Source organism: Monodon monoceros, unplaced genomic scaffold, assembly GCF_005190385.1.
Source record: "Monodon monoceros isolate NGI ecotype Baffin Bay Population unplaced genomic scaffold, NGI_Narwhal_1 Super_Scaffold_13, whole genome shotgun sequence".
NCBI lineage: Eukaryota > Metazoa > Chordata > Mammalia > Artiodactyla > Monodontidae > Monodon > Monodon monoceros.
Window position 1 is genome coordinate 29,042,416 of NW_021703769.1, and position 26,734 is coordinate 29,069,149.

The 26,734-nt window shown below is 41.8% G+C and overlaps 1 protein-coding gene across 2 annotated transcripts in view; it reads left to right on the plus strand.

Moving 5' to 3' along the window:
- The first annotated feature begins 2,170 nt into the window (after window positions 1-2,170).
- Window positions 2,171-26,734, plus strand: part of PTPRA (protein tyrosine phosphatase receptor type A) — a 185,355-nt gene continuing 160,791 nt past the window's right edge. For both annotated transcript variants that reach the window (XM_029221925.1, XM_029221927.1), the window contains exon 1: window positions 2,171-2,465. The gene's annotated coding sequence lies outside the window, so the exon portion shown is untranslated. The remainder of the gene's footprint in view (window positions 2,466-26,734) is intronic.

Consider the following 26,734-nt stretch of genomic DNA (forward strand, 5'->3'; position numbering starts at 1 on the left):
CACCACAAATGCTCTGACCCCAATGCAGCTGTCTCATGGAGAGAAGGAACTGCATTTCTTGAGGATGGGTTACTTACCAAACTGCACATGCCTGTAGTTCTCGGTACAGCCTTGGGAGGTTCCAGGAAGAGTAGCAGAGGGAGACTCGGGTCAAGCAGCCAGTGGTGAGGCTTGAACCCCAGGGCTCTCTGACTACCACACCCAACCACAGCATTTTCCCAAGTGTAGTCAGATCTGGTGGGGATCCTTCAGATGACCTCAAGGATGAATGCTTTTTATTTTAATATATATTTATATTAATGTAGGTTAGGAAATATAAGTAGCATGGGAAACCCTTTTATGGTAGTATAAGTAAAACTATAAATAAAAAAATAAACCAAAAGAAACATACTAAGAAATAGTAGTGTAGGTCAGATGTAGGTAGGGCAAGCCTGGTGGGGATTAGTTCTAGCCTACTGCTATCCTAGCTACCCAGGTATCTCCAGCACTCACAGTCATTATTTTTCAGGGTTTCCAAACCCTTGAGTTCAGGCTTTTTCACCTTTGCAGTTCAGTGTGTGGATAGAGGGAGTTTTTCTACTTTCTGGGTAACTAAGTGGTTGGTATATAGAAGGACCTGCCCTCATTCGCCGCCCTTGGGGCTCTAACAGGAGACTGGGTGTGTGGCCTCTGGGTCTTTGGGCTGGAGTGTCTGTCGGGCAGAGGCGTCTAGGATTAAGTCACTTCACAACACTTTTGGGCCAGCCCTGCTGAGAGGGAGTGGGAGACACAATTCCTACTCAGGGAGGAACTTCCCTGCTGGGGAGGGGATGCCCCGAAGGACGCCCGCCGCACCCGGTATTCCCAGTCCGTGGCTCTGGTCAGCACACTCTTATTCCACAAATCGGGGCAGCGGGGTGCATAGAGTTCCAGATTGACGCCCCAACTGCAGGCGGTAGTGGGGAGTGGAGGTGGTCACTGATGTGGGCTTCTGCTCCTTCGCCTAAATGTCCCCGCCATGCAAATGGATTGCAACCAGCCACAGACCCTTCCCATGGGGCGCGTTGAACGTGGAACTGTCTTCCGGGCCACGGACGGGAGAGGGAGTCTCGCCACCGCCAACTCCAGGCAGCTCAGGCTGCGGGTCAGGAATGAAGGGTCTCCCAGCAAGCTCCGCTTGCACACTGCTGGGCAATCTTTCTCCAGCCTACAGACTCCCCGCCACTCCCCCTGTGCGGGTCCCGGTGCGCCGAGGGACCCTGCGTGGGGACTACAACCTGAAGAGTGTCTCACCCGGCACCCACCACGACTGTGTAATCGGCCTTCAGCGATTCCTGAAGTCCTGCAGCCTGGGAACCCGCTGTTGCCGGGCATACCAACCGATGGCTTTGAGGTGGCCACGTGCGGCGGGGTGAGCTGGGGAGGAGTTCCGCACCTCCCACCCGGTCCCCGGTCCCTGGCCTCAGGGGGAGACGCGTCTCCCGGTCCTTTCGGCGCTTTGAACCTCCCCTTCCCTGCCAGGCCTATCGCAAACACCCCCACCGCAGAGCACCGTGTGTCGTGTTTCTACCCGGCTCGGTGCAAGCCAGGCCCGGATATGCGCATCTGGAAAGCTGGGGAGATTTCCCTGGGGCTCGAGTGGGGATGGCTAGGTTGACTTGATGGAAGACCACAGCCACGGTGCTAGGCCTCTTCTAGCGGTTTTGCAGGTTCCTCTCCCTCCCCATTGAGAGCCTCCGTCCTTTAAATACCTTGCACCAATTAGAAAAAGGGAGGGGGGGAGTTCGAGGGAACCCGTTTGGAGACAGGAGTGGAAAGATGATTTTTGAGTTCCAGGCTGCCCTGATCGCTAGACATTGGTGTAACTTGTGTTTGGCCTCAGTTTCCGCATCTGTAAACTGGGAAGAAGGCCCACATCCAGGGAGGTGGGACAGTAGAGAGGCGGACGGTGTTGGTGCACGGTCGGCCGGTGCTCCCAGGGTCCATGTGCGCTGCCTTGGGGCGCACATCTCCCGGGCCATCAGTGAGACGGTGACAGTGAGACCCGGCCTTGCGCCCCAGGCTGTTAGGCGAGAGAGCGCTCGGAGGCGCGCAAGGGCGGGACCCAGGAGGGCCAGGAGACGCCCGTTCTGTCTGGGCCAACCAGCGCCCGTCTCTGAACCACCAATGAGGAGGCTCTTTACAGCCAAGGCCGGGTCGGGAGCGAGGCTGCGGCGAGTGCGGCGGTGACAGAAACGCGCGCGCGCGTTCCAGCTCGGACCCGAGGCTGCCGCCGCCATCACCGCCGCCCGCCCGGTAGCCCCTCAGCCGCTGCCCCTCAGCCGCTTCCCCTCGCCATGGAGGCGAGGCCGCCGCCGCCGCCGCGGGGCTCCGAGCCGTGGGCCGGGCGGCGGCCCTGAGGGCGTGTGGCGGGCCGAGACGCCGTCGCGGCACAGAGGCGGAGCCGCCGTCCTCGTCCCCAGCGGTCCCGCCCAACGCCGGACTCGGTGAGTGTTCGCGGCTGCCGCCGCCCAGGCGGGCTCCGGAGGTGGGGGGGGCGGCTCCCGGGAGCGGGTGGGAGGGGTCCCCGGCCCGATACCAAATCCCTCTTTTCCGGGCCGGATCCATCCGGCTTTCCAGGAATCCCACATCCTTGCGCTGTCCGTGTGTCTGTGTGTGTGTGTGTGTGTGTGTGTGTGTGGTGGGGGTGTCCCCGGAAACGCTGTCCGTGTGTGTGGGGGGGGGGGGGGGGGGGGGGTGTCCCCGGAAACGCGCCGGCCCGGGCGCCGACCCCTCTCTACTGCCCAGGAACTTTGCGTGTGTCCTCCTGGGGTCGGGCGGGGGCGCTGCCATAGTTCATTCTGAAAGAAGAAATTTGGACAGCGAGAACAGAATTTGCTCAGGTCCATTTAATGGGAAGAAAGAGGAAAACTCCTGGCACGAGAAAATTTGCTCTTACAGTGACCAACTTTTCTTCCCCGGGCCCTTCTCTACCGTCCACTCCCTACAGTTGAGGCCGCTTAGGAAGGGAAGCAGGGGCTCAGAGCTGCCCAGAATTTAAAATGAGCCAATTGGGAATGCAGGTCTCCTCCTTTTTTTTTTTTTTTTAACTTTCGGTGAATAACACAAAGAATACCGTTTTTTGAAAAATTAGTTCCTAATTGTATTTCCTGAAGATAAAAATAATAATGGCAGAGCTGAGCCTAATGTTGAGGGTTTGTTTGTTTTTTTTCTTGAGGTCAGTGAATGATGTTTGTAAGACAGGAAAACAAGAATGTTTAAAACCTCTCTAGGAGAGTGAATGCCTTCAGAAGCCTTTGACCAGGGTAGGGATCCCTGCTCTAGAACCAGTCACATCTCCTGAAAGATCTCTTCTCTTGCCACCTGCTTGCCGTTAAGGCAGCTCTAGAACCAGAAGATGGTGGGCAAGGAGAGGACTGGTGGTGGAAGATGGGCGAACATCTTCCTGCCTGGCCACTCCTTTACAAAACACAGATCTGATGCTGTCACTTGTTTACTTAAAACTCCCTCGCTTTCCTTTTCCTATAGGGTGAATGAAGCCCAAAATGCCTTAACAGGTCCTACAGGGCACTTGACAGGCTTGCTTCAACTTACTCTTTTACTTTTAGCTGAATCCTTCAATTCTCCTTCCTTTCATCCCCCTCTCTGGCCAATCAGAATTGCTTGACTGCCTCTTTTTTTGCTTGTGTGATCCTCTTTCCTCCCCACCTTTACCTGCCAACCTCCACCTCTTCCTTTAAAGCCCTTCTCATTTGAGAAGCTTGATGAGGGCAGGAGCTGTGCCTTGTTCAACTGTTCATCTTCCATATTGAGAGATTTCTTCCTCCCGATTGTCTTACAGGTCCTGTCCCATCTCTTCCACTTATGTTTACTTCCAGGTACCCACTTCCTGAGAAAATCTTTTTTTTTAATTCAATGGAATCTTTTTTTTTTTTGGCTGCGTTGGGTCTTCGTTGCTGTGCGTGGGCTTTCTCTAGTTGCAGCAGGTGGGGCTACTCTTTGTTGTGGTGCACGGGCTTCTCATTGCCGTGCCTTCTTGTTGTGGAGCATGGGCCCTAGAGTGCATGGGCTTCAGTAGTTGCGGCGTACGGGCTCAGCAGTTGTGGCTCGCGGGCTCTAGAGCGCAAGCTCAGTAGTTGTGGCACACGGGCTTAGTTGCTCTGTGGCATGTGGGATGTTCCCGGACCAGGGATCGAAACTGTGTCCCCTGTATTGGCAGGCGGATTCTTAACCACTGCACCACCAGGGAAGTCCCCTGAGAGAACCTTTCCTGAGTGTTTCCTGCTTGGCGTGCATACCTATGACTTTTAGTATCTTGATTCCCCATCTCTTCATGTCCATCCCATCCAGCCCCCATAAGTAATCAACAGGCAGAAACTGGCCGGTCTCATATCCCACTGGCCTTCAATCTGCTTGACTGTCTCTGAAAGGCTAAAAGCCCCACCATCTCTTTTTCACCTCTGCCTGCCTGAAGTGGCCTGGCTATGTGTGTACTGTAAGGCAGGGTACAATCTAGGAGGCTGTTCACTGGGTACCTTTTAGACACTAATTTACCACCTAGGTGAAATTCAGAAACCAGAAAAGCCAGTCCTCTGACTGAACTACATTCACATGTATTCTGTTTGCCAGGCGAAGTGCTTGGCATACAGAATAAAAGTGAGGAAGTCACATCTTTACCTTTGAGGGGCTCACAGCTTAATGCAGGACAAGTGGATACAAATACTTATATCACAGGTACTATAAGAGTGTAATAATACATTTTATTTGCCTTGTGTCAGGCTAGGTAATAAATGCTTTCCACGAATTATCTTATATAATTCTTTCTACCATCATGTGGTGGCTAATTCTTACTAGACAAGGGTGGAAACTGAGCCCATACAGTGTGCAGATGAGGGAATAGTCAGGATTTGAATCTTGGCAGTCTAGTTCCAGAGGATCTGCCTGGCTGTATAGACAGCATTCCCTCCCTGGGTGGTCTGAGAAAACTTGACTGGAAGGGAGCCTTTGGGTCATGAAGGATAGATAGGAGTTTATGTATGGTGGACAGGATACAGGAAAGAAGGAGCAGCACAGGCAGGCTTGGAGGTGGAAGGAACCCATTGTCCTTGGGGAGCAGGGAGAGGTTAAACGTAGTTGGATTGGGTAGAGGGAAGAAGGGTGGGAGATGAGATTAGGTTGGCTTGAAGGGCTGTAAGTGCTGTGTTAGAGTTTGGGCAGTGGAGACTTTAAAGGGGGATTTTAAAGGAGGTCAGGGGGACTTCCCTGGTGGTGCAGTGGTTAAGAATCCGCCTGCCAATGCAGGGGATATGGGCTCGAGCCCTGGTCCGGGAAGATCCCACATGCCGCGGAGCACCTAAGCCCGTGCACCAAAACTGCTGAGCCTGTGCTCTACAGCCTACGAGCCACAACTACTGAGCCTGTGCGCTGCAACTACTGAAGTTGGCGCACCTAGAGCCCGTGCTCCACAGCAAGAGAAGCCACTGCAATGAGAAGCCCGCATACCACAACGAAGAGTAGCCCCCACTCGCCGCAACTAGAGAAATCCCGCACACAGCAACAAAGATCCAAGGCAGCCAAAAATAAAAATAAACAAAATAAAATAAATTTAAAAAATAAAAGATAAAGGAGGTCAGGGACTTGGGCACACCAGGATTTTGAAAGGTCATTCAGGGGCAGTGTGGGGCCAGATGTTAATACCCTTGCAATTTAGGAGGCAATGGTGAGGCTTCACAGAGGCAGAATCATAGCCTCTTAGACCCAGGGTGAGGCCTAAAGAGAATACTGCTGAGTTTTGGGAACAGGTCATACTTATGAGAAAAAATTCCAGCAGTACGAAAGCGTATGTATAGAGAAACGCCTCCCTTCTACCCTGACCTCCCCAGAGATGGTTGAAGTTTCCAGTTTCTGTGGCTTTACATAGACACTATTCCTGTATAAACATGTATCTGCCTATCCGTACTCCTACCCCATGGTACATACCAGTCACATCTTGCTCTTCTTTTTTTTCACTGCTGCTCGGCTTGGCTTGTAGGATCTTAGTTCCCTGACCAGGGATCAAACCTGGGCCCTCTGCAGCGAAAGCACGGAGTCCTTGCCACTGGAATGCCAGGGAATTCCCATATCTTGCTCTTTTTTACTTAACGTAGGAAAATCATTACTTAACTTAGGAAATCATTACATATTAGTACATATAGAGCTATTTATTCTTTTTATTTTATTGATATTCTTTTACTTATTTCATTGTTTGGCTGCACTATTATTTGTAACTAGTTTTTGGATCAAACAACATTTAAGTTGTTTCCAGGTTTTTCTATTACAACATTATAATGAATATCCTTTTACATACTTTGTTAAGAGCTCATGTATAAAATTACCTGAATTGTATATTTTTTATTTATTTATTTTTGGCTGTGTTGGGTCTTTGTTTCTGTGCGAGGGCTTTCTCTAGTTGTGGCAAGCGGGGGCCACTCTTCATCGCGGTGCGCGGGCCTCTCACTATTGCAGCCTCTCTTGTTGCGGAGCACAGGCTCCAGATGCGCAGGCTCAGTAGTTGTGGCTCACGGGCCTAGTTGCTTCGCGGCATGTGGGATCCTCCCAGACCAGGGCTCGAACCCGTGTCCCCTGCATTAGCAGGCAGATTCTCAACCACTGCGCCACCTGGGAAGCCCCTGAATTGTATATTTTTAGAAGTGGAATTGCTGGGTCAAAGGATACGTGTGCATTTTAAATTTGTAGACATGTAGCCAAATTACTACCCCTTGGAGGGGGTTGTACTAACTTATCCTCTTTGCAAAAATGTGAATGGACCTCAAACAGATCTTCATCAGAGTATGTATCAGGGTAGCCTGGGCTGCTTTTTCAGATAGACTGTTTTTTCAGATGCTTTTCCCTTACCTAACCTCCTCCCCTCATGTGATTCTAGCCTACTTCTTTCTATCTGCAGAAGGAGACATTGAGTCTCAGAAGGATAAAGTGACTTGTGCAAAACACTGGGTGGTGGTGATTTTTTTAAGCAGCTCTGATATTTGTACTTGCCCAGCATCTTATCATTGGAGGTTCTCAGAGTCAGTTTGTAAACATTGTTGCATTGTTTTTCTCCACCTTCATGTGGGAAAAATGAGGTGCAGGTGAAGCTTAAGTTATAAGCAGGAATCTGGCCAAATATACAATCTTGTCTTTTTACTTCTAATGTAATAACTAATATGTTCCCAAATGACAAATTTGAAGAAATTTTTTTAGTGAGTCTGAGTACAACAAGAATAGCAATAATATAACACTAACAATACAATTGAGCAACAAACCCTCAAATAACCCAGTGTTAAAATTTGTTTTAATATATTCTCTGTGGAAAAGAGAATCCATTAAATGTGAAATTGTATTTACTTTAAATTCACATCCATTTGTGTCAGTGTATAGGCATAGATTTTTTTTTATAGTTAAAAACTTTTATATGTACATGGCAATTAAAGTAAATACAGCATATGATTTTTGTTTTCTTGAATAACATCAAATATTTTATATTTACTCATTTTGTTTATTATTTTAAATCACAGAATAGTATTCTATGCATTGATAGCTGTAGTTTGTGCGATCGTTTTTTATTTTCCTTTTCTCTCTCCTTTTTACTATTATAAATGGTACTTCTGAGCACCCTTGTTCAAATACTTCCTTTGGATTATTTTCTTGCACTCTTACCCCTAAAATGGGTTCACTGCATCAGAATATGATTTCAGTGCCGAATTGCTCTCTAGAAAGGTTGAACTGGTTTACAATATCATCAGCAATTTTTGTGGCTCTATTTCCTGACAATACAGCCAATGCTGTTACAAACAAAACTTAGTATTTGGGCTTCCCTGGTGGTGCAGTTGCTAAGAGTCTGCCTGCCAATGCAGGGGACACGGGTTCGAGCCCTGGTCCGGGAAGATCCCACATGCTGTGGAGCAACTAAGCCCGTGCACCATAACTACTGAGAGCCGTGTGCCACAACTACTGAAGCCTGCGCGCCTAGAGCCCATGCTCCACAACAAGAGAAGCCACCGCAGTGAGAAGCCTGTGCACCGTAATGAAGAGTAGCCTCCGCTTGCTGCAACTAGAGAAAGCCCACATGCAGCAACGAATACCCAACGCAGCCGAAAGTAAAATAAATTTTAAAAAACCTAATATTCGATTTTGTTAATTTAAAAGAAATGTAATATTACTTTGAGTTAGGTTTAATTTACATTTCTTTAGAAAAACTTTAGGAAAAAAATCTAAATGAGCTACTAAATGAGTTTTAGTAGCTCATTTAGATTTTGAATGAAGTATGGTGCTGTGTTATATATCATATCCAAGTGTTATGTAGCTAAAGTCAACTTTTTTATGAAGAAAGACATGGTTGATAGGCCAGAAATATTTTGGAAATTTAGGATAAGATCATACTGGTATGAAATAGAAAAGTGGGTGCTGTTCAGTAGAAAATACCAGACATTGTGCTGGTAGTTAGGGATACTCCAGATAACTGGATACTGCATACTCCAATAACTTGGATGTGATGTCTGTCCTTATGGGCTAATGCAGAAGGCAGATATTAATCACCTGATGGTAATTATAGATGTGATCAAAGGGGAAGAATAAGATGTCTTGGGAGCACCAGAGAAGTTCAACAATGCTTGCAGTTTAAAGAACACAGAGACCCTGAGCTAGGAAGGGGTTTGGTACCTTACATATATATATATATGTATATGTATGTTTTAATTCCCTAGGTGATTCTAATATGCAGCCAGGGTTGAGAACCACTGGACTAGAGAGAAGCAGGGGCCAGAGTTGAGGGCCCTATACACCACGTAAGGATTTTGGACTTTATCGTGAAGGCAGGGCTAAGCCATTGAAGGATTTAAAAGAGGAGTGAACTGATCTGATTTGCAGTTGTGAAAAGTTCACTGTGGCTGCAATCCAGAGCAGTAGTTTTCCAAGTGAGGTGGATAAGATGCTGGGATGCTGAACTTTTTATTGTTTTTATCTAAAAAATGATAAAACATTACATTTAGGGACTGTCACTGGCATCTTCTTGGGTCTGTAGGTCAAACAGTGTTTGGGTGTCCAGAAGTAAGAGGGGAGTCCTTCAGTAAGCAAGCAGAGCTGTATATATACATTTTATATATATATTTTAAAAAATTTTTTATTTATTTGTTTATTTGTCTGACCTGGGTCTTAGTTGTGGCACAAGAGATCTTTGTTGCGGCATGTGGGATCTTTAGTTGCGGCATGTGAACTCTTAGTTGCAGAATGTGGGATCTACCAGGGGTTGAACCCAGGCCCCTGCATTGGGAGCACAGAGTCTTAGCCACTGGACCACCAGGGAAATCCCTGTGTACATACATTTGCTTTCAGTGTATTGCAACATATTGATAACAGTTTATATTATTCAGCTTTCATTAAACTAACCTTCACAAAATGAACAAGTGGCTTAAAAAGATCCCTGCAAAGAAACCAGTGATTGAAGAAAATATTAATAACGCAAGCACAAGGAAACAAAAAAAATGGCAGAGCTGACCCTTGTCTAGCTCCTATTATGAAGTCCTGGTGAGCAGTTTTTTTTTGTTTTTTTTTTTAGTATTTATTTATTTATTTGGCTGCGCCTAGTCTTATTTGCAGCATGCATGTGGGATCTAGTTCTGTGACCAGGGATCAGACCTGGGCTCCCTGCATTGGGAGCTCGGAGTCTTAACCGCTGGACCACCAGGGAAGTCCCTGCTCAGTGAGCTATTAAGTCAGATTAAATAAGTCAGCTCATATTACATTGGAAGGTATCAAGAACTCTATTTGAAACATAGACTTACATCCTCTGTCATTATAGGAATCTTGTTTTAAGATTATGTAGAACCTGAGATATTAAATAGTAAAATATGAGGCTATCACTAATAACAAGACATTTGAAAACTAAGCATCTGGAGCATAAAGAGAAGCTCTGCATGTTTTTTTCCCCCAATGATGTTTAAAGCCATAGCCTGGGGAGTTCCCTGGCAGTCCAGTGGTTAGGACTCAGCGCTTTCACTGCCGTGGCCCAGGTTCAATCCCTAGTGGGGGAACTAAGATCCCCCCAAGCCATGGGGTGCAGCCAAAAAGAAAAGAAAAAAAGACATAGGCTCTTCAATCAGATGCTGTACATAATTTCACAGCCTAATGATTAAAGTATCTATTTCAAGGTTTTCTGTTCTTATAAATGAGCAAAAGGCACATACCATTGGCAGGTTCTCCTGTCCGCACTGCCTGCACCCGCAAAAAGGCTGAATATAGTGTATGGAAAATAATATATCAAGAAACTAAGACTAAATTTTGTTTGCAGATACTCTTGTAAGATGTAGTAAATGTTGCTGAAGATTTGAACAAGCAACATTAGAATAAATTTTTCAGTGTTGGAGGTTTGTTATATAGTTTTAAAAGTATAGAAGCTTCTAGCATGCCTTAGTATTTGCTAGATTCTCTTTATTAAAAGAAATCCAAGAAAAATCACTTCTTTTGTGAGCTACTGGAGAAAGTTATACTGGAGAAAACATTCTTAATAGTAAATGACTGCCTTCATAACAATGCTGTATGGAATAATTGTCTAAATGTAAACAGAACATACACTTGAATGAAAAATGAAATGCGTTCATTGCCTCTTCATGAACTATTGAGGCAGGTTATCTTGTTGGTTATCTTGTGGTGGAGTTGTTGATGTTATACATTTTACTTCTACCAAAAAAAAAAAAGCCTACTTTTTCTGTGGTAAATGGCTATCTAGCTAATATTATTTGAGAAGTTAATATCCTTAATCTGTCTCTTCAAGTAAAGATGTTATTTTAACAGTGAATGAGGAAGTAACGTCTTTTTTCTTATAAGTATGCTATGGGATAACATTTTCCTTGTAATTTAAAAAAGAAGCTTTATCATGATATAATTTACATACTATAAAATTCAGCCTTTTAAAGTGTACAATCAGTGACTTTTAGTGTATTTGTGGAGTTGTGCAGCCATCACCATTATCCATTATCACACCAAGGAGAAACCCTGCACCCATTACCTTCACTCCCCATTCCACCCTCCCTCCAGCCTCTGGCAGCCTCTACTCTTTCTATTTGCCTGTTCTGGACATTTTATATAAATGGAATCATATAAAATGTGGCCTTTGTTGACTGACTTCTTTTAATTAGCATAATGTTTTGGGGAGTTCATTCATGTTGTAGCATGAATTCATTCATTCCTTTTTATAGCTGAATAAATAATCCATTGTATAGATAATATTGTTTAGCTCTTCATCAGTTAGTGAATTTTTGAGTTGTTTCCACTTTTTGGCTATTACGATTAATGCTGCTGTGAGCATTCATGCACAAGTACGTGTGCGGGCATACGTTTTCATTTCTCTTGGATATAGAGCGGAATTGCTGGGTTAAATGGGTCTGTTTAACTTTAGAGGAATTGCCAAACTGTTTTGTAAAGCACCTGTGCCATTTTACATTCCCAGCAGCAATGCACAAGGGTTCCAGTTTCTTCACATCCTCACCAATATTTATGCTGTCTTTTTTTTTTTAAATTTATTTTATGTATTTATTTTTGGCTGCATTGGGTCTTCTTTGCTGCGTGCGGGCTTTCTCTAGTTGCGGCGACCGGGGGCTACTCTTCCTGGCGGCGCGCGGGCTTCTCACTGCGGTGGCTTCTCTTGTTGTGGAGCACGGGCTCTAGGCACGTGGGCTTCAGTAGTTGCGGCATGTGGGCTCAGTAGTTGTGGCTCACGGGCTCTAGAGCGCAGACTCAGTAGTTGTGGCTCACGGGCTTAGTTGCTCCGCGGCATGTGGGATCTTCCCGGACCAGGGCTTGAACCTGTGTCCCCTGCATTGGCAGGCAGATTCTTAACCCCTGTGCCACCAGGGAAGTCCCCTGTTATTCTGTCTTTTTGACTGTAGCTATCTTAGTGGTATGAAATGATAGTTCATTGTAGTTTTGATTTGCATTTCCCCAGTGACTCATGGGCTCATTGTGATTTTGTTGCATCTATAAAAACTCTCATATTTTTACACATGAAAAACTTGGAAACATAAATTTCTTACCTGATAAACATCTCCAAATGTATTTCTAAAAAAATTTCCAGATGATCTAATGAAATAAAAGACCTAGACATTGATCATCAGTTGCAATTAAAACCAGTAGGGAACTTTATAATAGAAGAATCAGAATGACAATCTTCTAATCAGTCATAACATCTCTAAAATGGGTACAACCAAACTTTATGTTCCTCTCATGTGGTACAATAGGAAAAATATAACACCATTCATGAAATAGTCTTTCCCTACCAAAATCAAATCAAACCTGACTCTAATTAAGCATCTAGATCTAACAATCAGCTTATAGAATGTAATTAGAAAATTCAGAATGTGAGAAATCCAGTAGGACAAATGAACCCAGTTACTTCAAATAAATGGCAAGAAAAAAAGTGGAGAAACTATTACAGGTTAGAAAAGACTTGAGACATATTAACTAAATGTAATGTGTAGACCTTGATTAGATCCTGTGTCATACAAATTAACTGTAAAAAGGTATTTATGAGACAATCGGGAGTAATTTGAATACCACTTAATATATTAAATGATTTTTAAACTATTGTTTTAAGTTTTTAAAGATATGGTAATAGTATAGTTGTATTAAAAGAAAAAACTCTTTTCCCTTGGAGATATGTACTGAAGTATTTATGGATGAAATGATAGGATGTCTGGAATTTGCTCTAAGATAATTCATTGTGTCTGAGGGTTGTAGGTTATTTACCATTACTGATAATCATTGAAGCTGAATAATAGGTATATAAGGGTTTATTATAGAGTTACTCTTGCTCTTAGTTTTAGTGGGTTTCACATCCATTTGTTAGAAATTTAAAAAGTAAAATCTTCTGACTAGTTTTCAAGAGTAATTTCAAGAGTCGTTTCCTTTTCAAGGGAAGATAGACATTTGCTAGCCAAATTTGAAGAGAAATGTTTGTATAATTGGATGGGGTTGGAAAAAGAAATACCACTCTTTAGTAAGCACAACCGTAGTGCTTCTTCCTTTTGGACCCATATTTCTTTTGGACTATGATAACCATTAAAACCAAGTATTGATTTGAAACCAGGCTTTCAGATTGCTTTGTCACAAAGTATTAAAATGAGATTTTTCAAGCATAATAAATATTTGATCATATGGATCACACTAAATATTTTTAAAACAAGGTTGGTATTAGCATCTTAGTGATAGCAGTAATGGTTTTTATATTTTCCCATATAAAAACCATTATTACAATCATTATTACATTTGGAAATGAATGACTGTTTTTTGTAGTATTTATATATATTAGTATCTTTGTCATATTTATTGGTGAACACATGTTGGGGATGTGCGTGTTGATTGATTGACTGGTGTGCAGTCAAAAAATTTGATTGTCATTACTGTGGAAAATGAACTGGACAGAGCATAGAGACTAGTTTCATGATTGTTAGAGCATATTTGGCCAGGGTTGATGGTGTTCTGGACTGGTTAGGCATAGGGGAATGGAGATATGTGGATAAGCATGATTTAAGCAGTAGAAGCATTAGTAGGGTTCCACATTTTTGGCTTTTTGAAAGTGAACTGAGCTTTTGTGTGTGGGGAGAAGTTAAAACCCGGCTGCTATAAATTGTTCAAGAGTTCTCAAATATTGATTGACAAATAACCATCAATTAGTTTTCAAACACTGGTTGACAGGTGGCTTAATGCAATATTATAAACGCATTAGTAATACCCCATTAATAAAGAGAATGTCTTCCATTTGGTGTATCAGCAGTACATCAGTATATGGAATAGTTCCAGGACTTCCAGTGTTCCTCTAAAAGGAAAGGTGGGGAAATGTGGGGGAGAGCTTTCACAGGAATGCTTCTGTTCTGGTGCCCCTTTCCATGCCTCGACTGATTTGAATGCTTTACCCACCTTTCAAGGAATGAGGCCAGTTCCTGGATCAGTGCTTCTGCTGGTGTCTGTGAGACCACTGCTCTCCAGCGCACCTTGCTTCCCACCTGGACCTGCTTGCTTTGTTAACAGGGGCTGAATATACAGTGACTTCCAACTGGTGTTTCTCTGTTTCTCCATTCTGGGGAGTTAGCCTGGCCCAGGATCTTGCTACTAGTTGGTGGAAGTGATAGAAGATCCTTTTTCTTCCTATAGTTCATACCCAGTTAGCAATAGTGCTGTTGGTAGCAGTTGTGAACCTCTGAGGCAGTGATTCTCAATAGTGGCTGACTGTGGTGGGAAGGAGAAGGTAAATTTGAGAAAGCATCTTTTTAGAAAATGGAAAAAATAATGCCTTTATGTTTTTTAATCAATGTGTATATTTTTATTTTATTTTTTATTTTTTTAATTTTTTTTTTTGTGGTACGCGGGCCTCTCCCTGTTGTGGCCTCTCCCGTTGTGGAGCACAGGCTCTGGACGTGCAGGCGCAGCGGCCATGGCTCACGGGCCTAGCCGCTTCGCGGCATGTGAGATCTTCCTGGACCAGGGCATGAACCCGTGTCCCCTGCATCGGCAGGCGGTCTCTCAACCACTGCGCCACCGGGGAAGCCCCAGTGTGTATATTTTTAAATTTGCTTCATTTAAAATCATGTATGCATTTGAATGATACATGTACATGTTAAAATATTCAAATATTAGTACTAAAAATATACGTAAAAGGTAATTCTCTCTCCCTCATCTTCCAAGTTCCCCTTCTCAGAGGCATCCCTAGGCACTATGAACAGTACTTGTGAAACCTTCCAGAAAGCGTCATGCCCGTTACTGTGAGAGTTACTTAAGTTTGACATTTCAACTAACATTTCCTGCTTATTCACTTGCACTTAGCTTTCAGAAGTTCTACTTTGAAGAATGCTGTTGTAGAGCAAGTAGTGGTTAACAGAGCAGTTCAGTTATGTGTGTTTTGTAATGTCTGAGTGGGGCTTTTGTTCATGAAAAGGACTAAAAATTACTTGGGTTTCAAATTAATGTTCAATTTATTTAAGTGGCAAATTTAAAAACCTAGTTTTTCTTTAGTCTTGTTATTGTACTTGTAAGCATTGTAATTTATGCATAGAAATAGGAACAATAACTTTCACTTGCTCTTTAAATAATGTTAATTCAAGCTTAACTGATTAAATTCCTTCATACCCCTTTGTTAGTGAATTAAATTTTCTTAGATATTTAAAATACATTTATACTGTCAGTCTGTCAGACACTGCCAGTCCTTGAATCAGATTAGTTCCTCCCCCCTCCGCCCCCTGGCCACGTTGCATGGCATGTGGAAATCGTAGTTCCCCGACCAGGGATTCAACCCACACGCCTGCACTGGAAGCATGGAGTCTTAACCGCTGGACTGCCAGGAAAGTCCCCAGATTGGATTTTGTATTTCTATCATATTTTCCTTGTCAGGCTTTATAGTTATTTTAATTTGGGGAGTTGGAAGTGACTAGAGTTCATATCCCATACCTGCCATGCTTTGTGAACATGGACAAAGTATTAATACTTAACCCTTCTGAGACTGTTTCCTCACCTAATAAATGGGTTCAACAGTAGTACTCTTTTACTGCATGTTTGTTTTAAGGATTAGATTGTTCACCCCAAGTGCTTAGCAGAGTTCTTAGCATGTAGTAAACTTTCAGTAAATGTTAGGAAATATTATAATGACCTTGATTTTGTCTTTCCTCTGTAGTAGTTGGTCAGGATACAGTGTAGCTGCATAATTGATCACAGAGTAACTTTTATCTTCCTGGGGTTTCATTGGGGGAAAATGTGGCAAGGATGGGAGAGGGAAGAGAGAGGGAGAAGAATTGAGTAAATGGGATAAACCGTACAACATTTGCTTCCTGAACCATCTTCCCCGGAGTTCTGTGACAGACTTTCTTGGTTTTTCTCTACCTTTCTGGCCACTCCTCAGTTCCCTTAGGCCTCTCTTCGGTGACCACTCTTTGACTTACCAAAGAGTACATCCTTAGCCCTCTTGTGTTTCATCCTACGCATTGTTCCTGGAAGCATATGCCTATGCCCAGGGTTTCGGCTGCCAGCTCCTTGCTAAGTAGGAGAAAATTCGTCCTCGTGCTGGATGATAGCCAGCAACCTACTGGTAATCTTCACTGGACTGTTTCCCAGGCACCTGTAACAGGCTCAGAACTGACCTCATCTTCCCTTTAAATGTGTTACTTTTGTGTTCTCTGTCTTGATGAATGACAAAACCCTGTAACCCAAACCAGAAATTTGGATGACACTGTTCTTCTGGTTGGTGTTGCATTCCCATCTGTTTTACCTTTAATATTTCTCAAATTTGCCTGCTTTCCCCCACCTCTTCTGTCCCTTAGTTCTGGTTTCTTCTCATTTAGATGACTGCTGCAGATTCCCTAGTTGTCTACCCATTATTATTTCCTTATTCCAGGTCATGTATCACACTGCTGCCAAGAGTGATCTTTTTGACTTCCCTATCTAATCATAGCACTCCCCAGTTTAAAATCCTCTGGGTAAAATCCAGACTCCTTATCAGAGCAAGTTTTTGTGACCAACCCCTCTTAACCTTTTAGCCTTACCTTTTCCCCGTATCCTTGACTGTGCTGTGCTCTTTCAGACCCTCTGTCTTTTGGACTGCCCATCTCCCTCTTTTTTACCTTGCATTATAATTTCTTAGGTAGGGATCAGTTCCTCCAATGAGCATTACCTTACTGACTGTCTCAATTCTGATCTAGGTATAGATCCTTGTGCTATTTCTATCAAGTCACTTAATCATATTATGTGATAATCCAGACACTTATATAATAATCCATACATTGACACATGCAGATTAATGGTTTTAGAAGGATCTTGGTGGTCCAGGATGTATAGTAATATGTAATTTTGCTGAGGCATGGATTCATATTACTTGCACTTTGAGTTTGGTGGCAGCAGGTGAGTTCCCTTAGTTCTTCAGTGAGCCTAACCTCACTCAGCATCTAAAGTTGTCTTATTATTATTTCCTTCTTTTTTCTGTTCATTTCCTAGTTTTGTAAGTTTTCTGATTCCAAAACTGGAAAATACCTTTAAACAAGAAACTGTAAGCCCATGTAATGGCTTGAAAACTCAGAAGGTTTTTAAGATGTCTTTTTCTTCTACTCTCTTCTTTCCATCTCCCTTATCTTTGGCATTAAGTTTGTCGGGGGATGCAAACTCAAATATGTCTTTGGAAGCTGGGCAGCTTATATGAATGAGAGAAGTAGATCTCTTGGGTCATATGTCATACTGGAGTTTCCATGGCCTATCTAAAGGAGTTCATATTCAATATTTTTATAACACAGTGTGCTCCAGTTTGCAACCTTCACTGTAATTGCCAAAGACTGTACCTATTTGATTTAGTTTATCTTTCTCTTTGAAACTGAATTCATTAAATAAACAAAAACTTAAGTAACCGTACTACTACATAGTCTTCTAGACCCTGCTGAAGTATCACCCACTTATGGAAGTCTCCTGAATTCTCCTAGGAATTGTTTTTTCCTCCTTTTAGGGTTGGTATAACAAATACAGTATTGATCACAATGTTTTTTGGTTTTTTTGTTTTGTTTTGTTTTGTTTTGTTTTGTTTTTTGCGGTACACGGGCCTCTCACTGTTGTGGCCCCTCCCGCTGCGGAGCACAGGCTCCGGACGCGCAGGCCCAGCGGCCATGTCTCACGGGCCCAGCCGCTCCGCGGCATGTGGGATCCTCCTGGACCGGGGCACGAACACGTGTCCCTTGCATCGGTAGGCGGGCTCTCAACCACTGCGCCACCAGGGAAGCCCCTGTTTTCTGGTTTTTTAAAAAAATATTTATTTACTTATTTGGTTGTACGGGGTCTTAGTTGCAGCACTTGGGCTCCTTAGTTTTGGCACGCGGGCTCCTTAGTTGTGGCATGTGAACTCTTAGTTGCAGCCTGCGTGTGGGATCTAGTTCCCTAACCAGAGATCGAACCCGGGCGCCCTGCATTGGGAGCGCAGAGTGTTATCCACTGAGCCACCAGGGAAGTTCCGATCACAATGTATTTTAATTACTCATTTTCATGTCTTAATTTCCTGTTAGTTTATTGAGGACAATTATGTATTGAGGAGCATGTCTATTGATTCTGTTAGGTGTTCAATACATTGATGTTGAACATTGAGCCAAGTGCTAGGCATATAGTAAACAGACATGTTTGTTGATGAGCAGGTATCGATACCAAAATCTGGGGGCTCTGTAATATAACATTTCTTTTTCTTTTGATGATTCGAAGGGCTGTGTAGCTACCCTAAATTTCAACTTTGTTTCTTGGAAATTACCAAGAATGTTAGGGATGATCGATTATTGGGTTGGCTGAAAAGTTCATTCAGTTTTTAAGTAAAAATAGAAGACACATTTTTTCATTTTCACCACGAACTTTATTGAACAATAAAGTTGTTTACTTTTTATTCACTGTTTTGTTCCACTACCTTCTGCCATTTTTCAAGCAACGTCATAATTCCATCTTCCCAAAACATTTTATCTTTTTGAGCAGAGAACTGTTCCAGGTGCCTTTTACAGTCTTCCAGGGAATTGAAATTTTTTCCATTAAGAGAATTTTATAGAGACCAAAATAAATGGAAATCTGAAGGTGCAATGTCTGGTGAATAAAGCGGTTGAATCAAAACTTCCCAGCCAAGCTGTAACAGTTGTTGCCTGGTCATCAAAGAAACATGCGGTCTTGCATTATCTTGATAGAAGATTATGCGTTTTCTGTTGACTAATTCCCGACACTTTTCATCAAGTGCTGCTTTCAGCTGGTCTAATTGGGAGCAGTACTTGTTGGAATTAATCGTTTGGTTTTCTGGAAGGAGCTCATAATAGACAACTCCCTTCCAATCTCACCGTATACACAACATCACCTTGTTTGGATGAAGACTGGCCTTTGGTGTGGTTGGTGGTGGTTCATTTCGCTTGCCCCACGATGTCTTCCGTTCCACTTTATTGTACAATATCTACGTTTCATCGCCCGTCACAATTTGTTTTAAAAACGGAACATTTTCAGTACATTTAAGTAGAGAATCACCTGTGGAAATTGGGTCAAGAAGGTTTTTTTCCTTAACTTGTGTGGAACCCAAACATCAAAGCGATTCACATAACCAAGCTGGTGCAAATGGTTTTCAGCACTTGATTTGGATATTTTGAGTATGTCGGCCATCTCCCGCATGATATAACATTGATTGTTCTCAATTAATGTCTCGATTTGATCGCTGTCAACTTCAACTGGTCTACCTGACCGTGGAGCATCGTCCAGGGAGAAATCTCTAGCACGAAACTTCACAAACCACTTTTGATATGTTTGATCAGTCACAGCACCCTCTCCATATACTGAACAAACCTTTTTTTGCGTTTCAGTTACGTTTTTCCCTTTCTTGAAATAAGAAAGCATAATATGCCAAAAATGTTGCTTTTTTTCTTCCATCTTCAATACTAAAATGGCTACAGAGAAATCACCAATTTTGATAAGTTTTGTTTTTAAATGCACGCTGATATGATAGCTGTCACAATACAATCTGACAAAATTGTTTCAATTGAAGTTAAAGACAACTAAGCCCTACCAGAGCCATCTGAGGGAAAAAAATCGAATGAAGTTTTTGGCCAACCCAATATGTTGCTGTGTTTGGTGCAGACAGATCTGTGTATCGATGGTGACTAAACAGACTTAATTGCAAATAATCAGTCGTTCATCCCCTGAGAAAAGCTCTGTTACAAGGGGAACTTCTTGCTTCTAATTTCATACGGTTAAGACAAATTAATCACCTGATGACTGTGGAAAATGTAAAGAAATTTGAGTACACCTTGGATAAAGAAAGGGTTTGGAGTAAGCAGACCTGAGTTCTATTTCTGGTAGTACTAATTAGCCTTGAGACTTTAGGCAAGTCTTTCCTGGTCACAGTTTCTTCCTCTGTAAAGTGATAAGGGACTTGATGGTTTAACATCCTTCTATCCCTAAAATTATTTAATTCTAATACACTGTAATTTTGGGACTTCCCTGGTGGTCCAGTGGGTAAGATTCTGTGCTCCCAATGCAGGGGGCCTGGGTTCGATCCCTGGTCGGGGAACTAGATCCCACACGCATGCTGCAACTAAGAGTTTGCATGCTGTGACGAAGATCCCAAGTGCCACAACGAATATCCTGCATGCCGCAACTAAGACCCAGCACAGCCAAAATCAATAAAAACAAAACAAAACAAAAAACAACTAAAAAAAAACAAACAAAAAACCACTGTAATTTCTAAAATATTAGGACCAGTGAAGGAAATACTCATGGTCTAGCTCATTCTAAGGAGAATTTGAAGTAATTTACTGATACAAATATAATACCATTGTGTGTGTGTTTCTAGAGAGAGTGCATTTAGGAGTTCTCCAGAAAGACACCAAAGAAGCTGGTCAGTAATAATGATCACTGGGGAGTGGGGAACTGGATGCCTGGTGGGAAGGATACCTTCTATTCAGCGTATTTTCTTTTGTAATGTTTGATTTTTATAGTGTGTGCTTGATTATGGTAGTGCAGTCCATTAGATTCTATGCAGTTATTTAAAGAAGACTGTATACTGAGCTCTCAAGTTATATTAGCCGAAGGTTCCAAGAGATTCACTTGACTTACAAGATAGAAACCATCATCAGTAGTGAGAAACAGCCTTTCCTGGCACTGTGGTTTGAGGCATTTTCCTCTTAAATGGGATATTGTGTGATATGGTGAATGTTTTCAATAGAACCTCTACAGTCATACTGTAATGCAGTATCTCAAATGGGGGTCCTTGGATATATTTTGAAGAGAAATTTCTCTGAGTAGACTCTAATAGTTTTTAAAATTTCAGTAACCTGAACTATAAGCATATGAATGACCGCCCACCTTGTAACTGAGTATTGCCACACAATTTCAGTGCCCATGTTTGTGTGTGTGTTTAGGATCATTGGTTATCTGTGTCTTTATTTGTAAGTAAGTAGTTTGTGGGACCAGTCAGTGGAAGGCCAAGTAGTGCTGGGCACGCTGGGCAACTTGTTTGCAGTTGTTTGAATGGGAAAGTGATGGGAGAATTAGTATTATATGACGTATGTGTTTAGGCATGCCAAGCTTAAAAAAAAAAGAAAACTGTTGTAGTAGGTGATGCAATAGCCATGTTGTGACTAGTAATTTAATTTCAGCATTAAATCTATTGTTATCTATTAATATTGTTAATTTGAATCTTACTGGTTTTATATTTTTATATAAGTTTGTTTTGGTTTTATAGCTGTATAATAGCACAGTGTTATGTTTATTCATTAATAAAAATTTTTTAATTAGCATTGAAGGTGTGTTAAAAATTTTGTTTCCTTTAAAAGGTAATTTGTATCTCTCAAATTTGAGAAATCCTGCAGTAGTGATTACAGCTTTGCTTATTCTAAGCTGAGTCCACAGTTGCCCAAATAAGAGGCAGTTTTCTACTCATCATTTCTCATAATTGAATTTTGTTGAATTAGGAAAAAACTTTGAAGTCATGAGTACAGTTGCTGATTAGTGACACATCCAACTTACTTTGAAAATAAAGAAGGCTGAAGACAGCAGTGGTGCCTTGAATAGGTGGTGACTCCATCTCTGTTTACATGGAGCAACTGCAGGCAGGACTGAGATGTTTATCAGGAAAGAGTTCACCTGCTCTAACGCACAAATGAATGGATAGACCAGGCTCCAACCTGCTCAGTTGAAGAGAACATGACTTGAATGAGTTTAGTCTGAAAAAAATGTCAAAGTTGCAGTACCTGGTTATTCATTTTAGCTATAGAAAGATATCACTAATCTGCCAAATTTCAAAGAGCATAGTTTTCTGCTGAGTCCTCTAATAAGGACAACTCTTTTGGAAAAGGTTACTCTAGAAAACAGAATTGTACTATTTTAAAAAATTGTTGGATATTAACTTCCTGCTCAAAATGATTTTGATTTTATTTATTATTTTAAAATATATTTATTTATTTATTTGGCTGTGCCGGGTCTTAGTTGTGTCATGTGGGATCTAGTTCCCTGACCAGGGATCGAATCCGGGACCCCTGCATTGGGAACGTGGAGTCTTAGCCACTGGACCACCAGGGAAGTCCCTCATTTTGATCTTAAAGTTGTTGATCTGAAGCCATTTTTGGCTGTTAGTAGCTTAGAAGAATCGCTTTCCTGTTAAGGTAATTGTTCTTGACATCAAAACAATATTTATCAGCACAGAAGAGATAACTACTTTTTCTGTCTTTTACATTTCAAATAATCGTAGTAGAATTTTAAAAGAAGGGTGCAAGGTTTTATATTCTGTGCAGTGTTATCTGATCTGGCAGGAGTCTGTTGAATCCTACCGTGTGATCTTAGGGCTGTAGACACCATTTATCAGATTAAGGAAGTTCCCCTCCATTCCTTGTTGCAAAGAGTTTTTAATGAGTGGATGTTGAATTATATCCCATGCTTTTTCTGCATCTATTGATATTCATATGCTATTTCTTTAATCTGTCAGTATAATAAATTACATTAATCAATTTCCATGAGAAAATGCTGTTTTATTCTTTTGAGCTCATTTTATATAATTTTTATTGTAAAATATACATAACAGGACTTCCCTGGTGGCGCAGTGGTTAAGAATCTGCCTGCCAATGCAGGGGACACGGGTTTGAGCGATGCTCCAGGAAGATCCCACATGCCGCGGAGCAACTAAGCCTGTGTGCCACAACTACTGCGCCTGCGCTCTAGAGCCCACGCGCCGCAACTACTGAGCCCGTGTGCTGCAACTACTGAAGCCCGTGTGCTTAGAGCCTGTGCTCAATAACAAGAGAAGCCACCACAATAAGAAGCCTGTGCACCACAACGAAGAGTAACCCCCACTCACCACAACTAGAGAAAGCCTGTGTGCAGCAACAAAGACCCAATGCAGCCAAAAATGATGAATAAATGGATTTGCCTTAAAAAAATTAATTAATGAAATAATAAATAAATAATTTAAAAAAATACGTAACAAAATTTACCATTTTTACTATTTTTAAGCATACAGTTCAGTGTACATTCATATTGATTGTTGTGATATCATCACCGCCATCCATCTCCAGGACTTTTTCACCATCCCCAAGTGGAACTCTTAAACAGGACGTTCCTGTTTCTACCTCCCTCTAGCCCCTGGCAACTACCTTTCATTAATTAGAAAGGTAGCTTTTAAATGAAACACAATTTGGTCATGGTGTGTACCATATTATCTTTTTATCTTATACATTGATGGCATCAGATTACTAATATTTTGGTTGGAATTTCTTCAGTAACAGTTCAGACTATTTTCTAATTTCCATTGTGGTTTTATTCTTTGATCCATGGGTTATTTATAAGTGTGTCTTTTAATTTTCAGCTGTGAGGTTTTTTAATATTGGCTTATAGATTTAATTGCATTGTAGTTAAAGAATATGGCCTATGTGATTTTAGTCCTTTGGAAATTAGTATTTATTTGCTGTTTGGCCAAGTATATTCTTCACTGAGATTACACATTGTTAATGGTAAATTGTTAACATTTTACCATAATTGCTTTACCTTTGTCACTATATCCATGTAGCTATACAGTTTTTCTGAATCATTTGAGAAGTAAATTGCAGACAGAAGGCTCTGTAACCTCTTAATCAGGATGTATATCCTCAAAACAAGGATACTCTTCTGTTGAACCACAGTACACTCATTAATATCAGGAAATAAATATTGATATAATACTGCTAATTCACAGACACCACTCAGATTTCGCTGATCTTCCAGTTATGTTCTTTACAGTAAAAACAAACAAACAAAAAACCCAAAAGATAACAAAAACCCACTCCCCCCTCCAAAAACAAAAGCAGAAAAACCTCTTCCTTTCCCTCATATTTCTAATTCAGAGACCATCCAGGACCATACATTGCATTTAGTTTTCGTGTCTCTTCAGTTAAAGTTAGTTGGAAGTGTTTTGCACTTCCTAGTAAGTAAACATTATACATTTTGTGAGATGATACTTTGAGGCTATATGAATAGTTCATTTCTCATCAACTTTTTACCTACTAGTTGTAGCATCTATTGATGATTTGTGCCTGAGTCAGTTATTACTACAGTGGTTACCAGATGGTAAAATTTTTAAAATTTCATCATTCCTTCTGCATTCATCATTTGGCATTTCACTGTAAGAAAAAGCTTTCTCTCCCCCTTTTTTTCTTTGTATTTATTTATGTATTTATTTATTTATATATTTGCCATGCCACGTGGCATGCAGGATGTTAGTTCCCTGACCAGGGATCGAACCCGTGCCCCCTGCAGTGGAAGTGTGGAGCCTGTTTTTTTTTTTTTGGTAATAAATTTGTTTATTTATTTTTGACTGTGTTGGGTCTTCACTGCTGCGTATGGGCTTTCTCTAGTTGCAGCGAGCTGGGGCTACTCTTCATTGAGGTGTGGTGGATTCTCGTTGCGGTGACTTCTCATTGCGGAGCACAGGCTCTAGGCGCACGGGCTTCAGTAGTTGTGCCACACAGGTTCAGTAGTTGTGGCTCGCAGGCTCTAGAGCTCAGCCTCAGTAGTTGTGGCACACGGGCTTAGTTGCTCTGCGGCATGTGGGATCTTCCCGGACCAGGGATTGAACCCATGTCCCCTGCACTGGCAGGCAGATTCTTAACCACTGCGCCACCTGGGAAGTCCCAAAGTGCGGAGTCTTAACCACTGGACCACCAAGTGGTCCCTTTTTTCTTTTTTAAAATCATTTAAACATATTAGCATGAACTCCTGGATTCCTGTGTTATTCATTTATCATTTATTTTGATGCTCGAATTGTCCCAAATTTGGCCATAGGAACTCTTTCAAGCTGGCTCCTGTGCCCTTTTTTCATGTCCCCATCATTCTTTGATCACTTACTTTTCTTAACTTTTTTGCACAGTGAGATTTTCCAAGCTCATGTTGTACTTTCACTGCCCCAGCTGTGGAATCAACCATTTCATCAAGGAACTCTGGTTCAGACCTTTTATTAGGGGCTATATTTAGAAAACAAGATCTGAATACCAGATATGTTCTTTTCTTCTGGGGTATCATTGCTCTTAGGCTCTGTTAGAGGCCAGAGGTAGGATATTGTTTTAAAATATACCTGGGATTTAATTTATAAGTACGACTGAGTGATGGCATGAAGAAGTCAATGCCATTGAAGGAAGTTTATTACTCATAGTTCCTCAGACGCTGGAGGCACCATGCTATGCAGGGCCACATGGGAGAAGCACTAGGGTCAGGAGGCAGAAGGAATGAGGGGAAAATATGGATGAGGGCCTTTATCATCGTGGTGGTGGGAAGTTGTTAGGTGGAAATTTTCCCTATTGGGCAGGAAGTGAAACACAGATGCTGGGGTTTGTGGTTGGAGGGTTTGTAATAATTTATATATATACATACACATGTATATACAAAACATACACAAACATCGATATATGCCTATAAATATTGAAAGCCATGATTTCACTCTGATATGTTTAGTTCTGTTTCAGTACCACAGGATTTTTTCTAGTGTTTCCCCTTTCTGAATTTGTACCTCCTTTCTCTGACATTTAGAATCTAGCTTTCCGTCTTTTTTTACTCCAGCCCCATTGTGGGTAACAGCCCACATGAGGGTAACAGCCCACATGAGGGTAATAGCCCTCATGAGGGCTATCTCATTGACCCCAGCCCCACTGAAAGTGCTGGCTGAGCACCCCCATCTAGTTCCATGAGTCACTTTTATATACAGAAAATTCTTACTTTGCATAGTTCCAATATGCATGAATTTGTAACATGGTTTAACGGAATGACACTGGTCCCCAAATAACAGTTAATATAACTTGTGATCAGGAATAGCTTCTCCAAAAACTTTAAAATTTACTCTGACCCTGTAATAGCTGATTAATACCTCCCCTAGACAGTATTCAATTGAAGGTAGCCTTTTTTTATTTTTTAAAGGAAAATTACAGTCTCTGCATTGCTCTCAGCTTAACTTTACACAGCTCTGCATTTCCCTCTGTCAGTTCCTCTTGGAATGGTGGGTGGGTAGCAGAAGAGAGGATATGTACAAAAATGTATTTTTAGTTCTTTTGAACAGAGAGGTTGCTACAGCCATTGCTATTGATGACAGGAAGTATATTTATAGCTCCAGGGAAGTAGGGTCCTGGTTTAAGAAAACCTGGGAGGCTGTACTTAATATATTTCATTAAAGCTCATTTGCACTTCATAGAAAGTGAAGTTGAAATGAATGGACCTGTAACTTTTCTTATGAAGCATAGTTATTTTCATAAGTATATTCAGTCTGCTCCTGAATTTGGAAAAACCTTCCATTTTGAAATTTCACAATTGGTAGCACCTAAAACAAAGGACACCTCTAGAGTATATGGGGTGTGTGTGGACAGTTCAGATGGTGGCATGCAGTTGTACAGTTGAGAGGTTACCAAATACTGGTCCCAGTTAGACGTTATTTATGAAGTTCTACTGGTAGAGCTTCTGTTGTGATTTTCTTTTAAAGTCTGAAACGAAAATAATTGTTTATGGGTCATAAGATAATCTCTGTAAAACCAATTTGGGGTTTTCCACTAGGCACCATATAACTTTCTCACAAGTTTGATTGGGACAGGACTTTTGCCATTGATTATCATGTGCAGTGAACACATTAAACACAAGTTAAATTATTCTGAAGGCTTTTCTCTTTTTTTCCCCACTCCTTTTCTTAATTGAGAGAAGCCAAGAGTTGGTTTCCAAGGCTACGTCTTCTCTCTTACACGAGTCT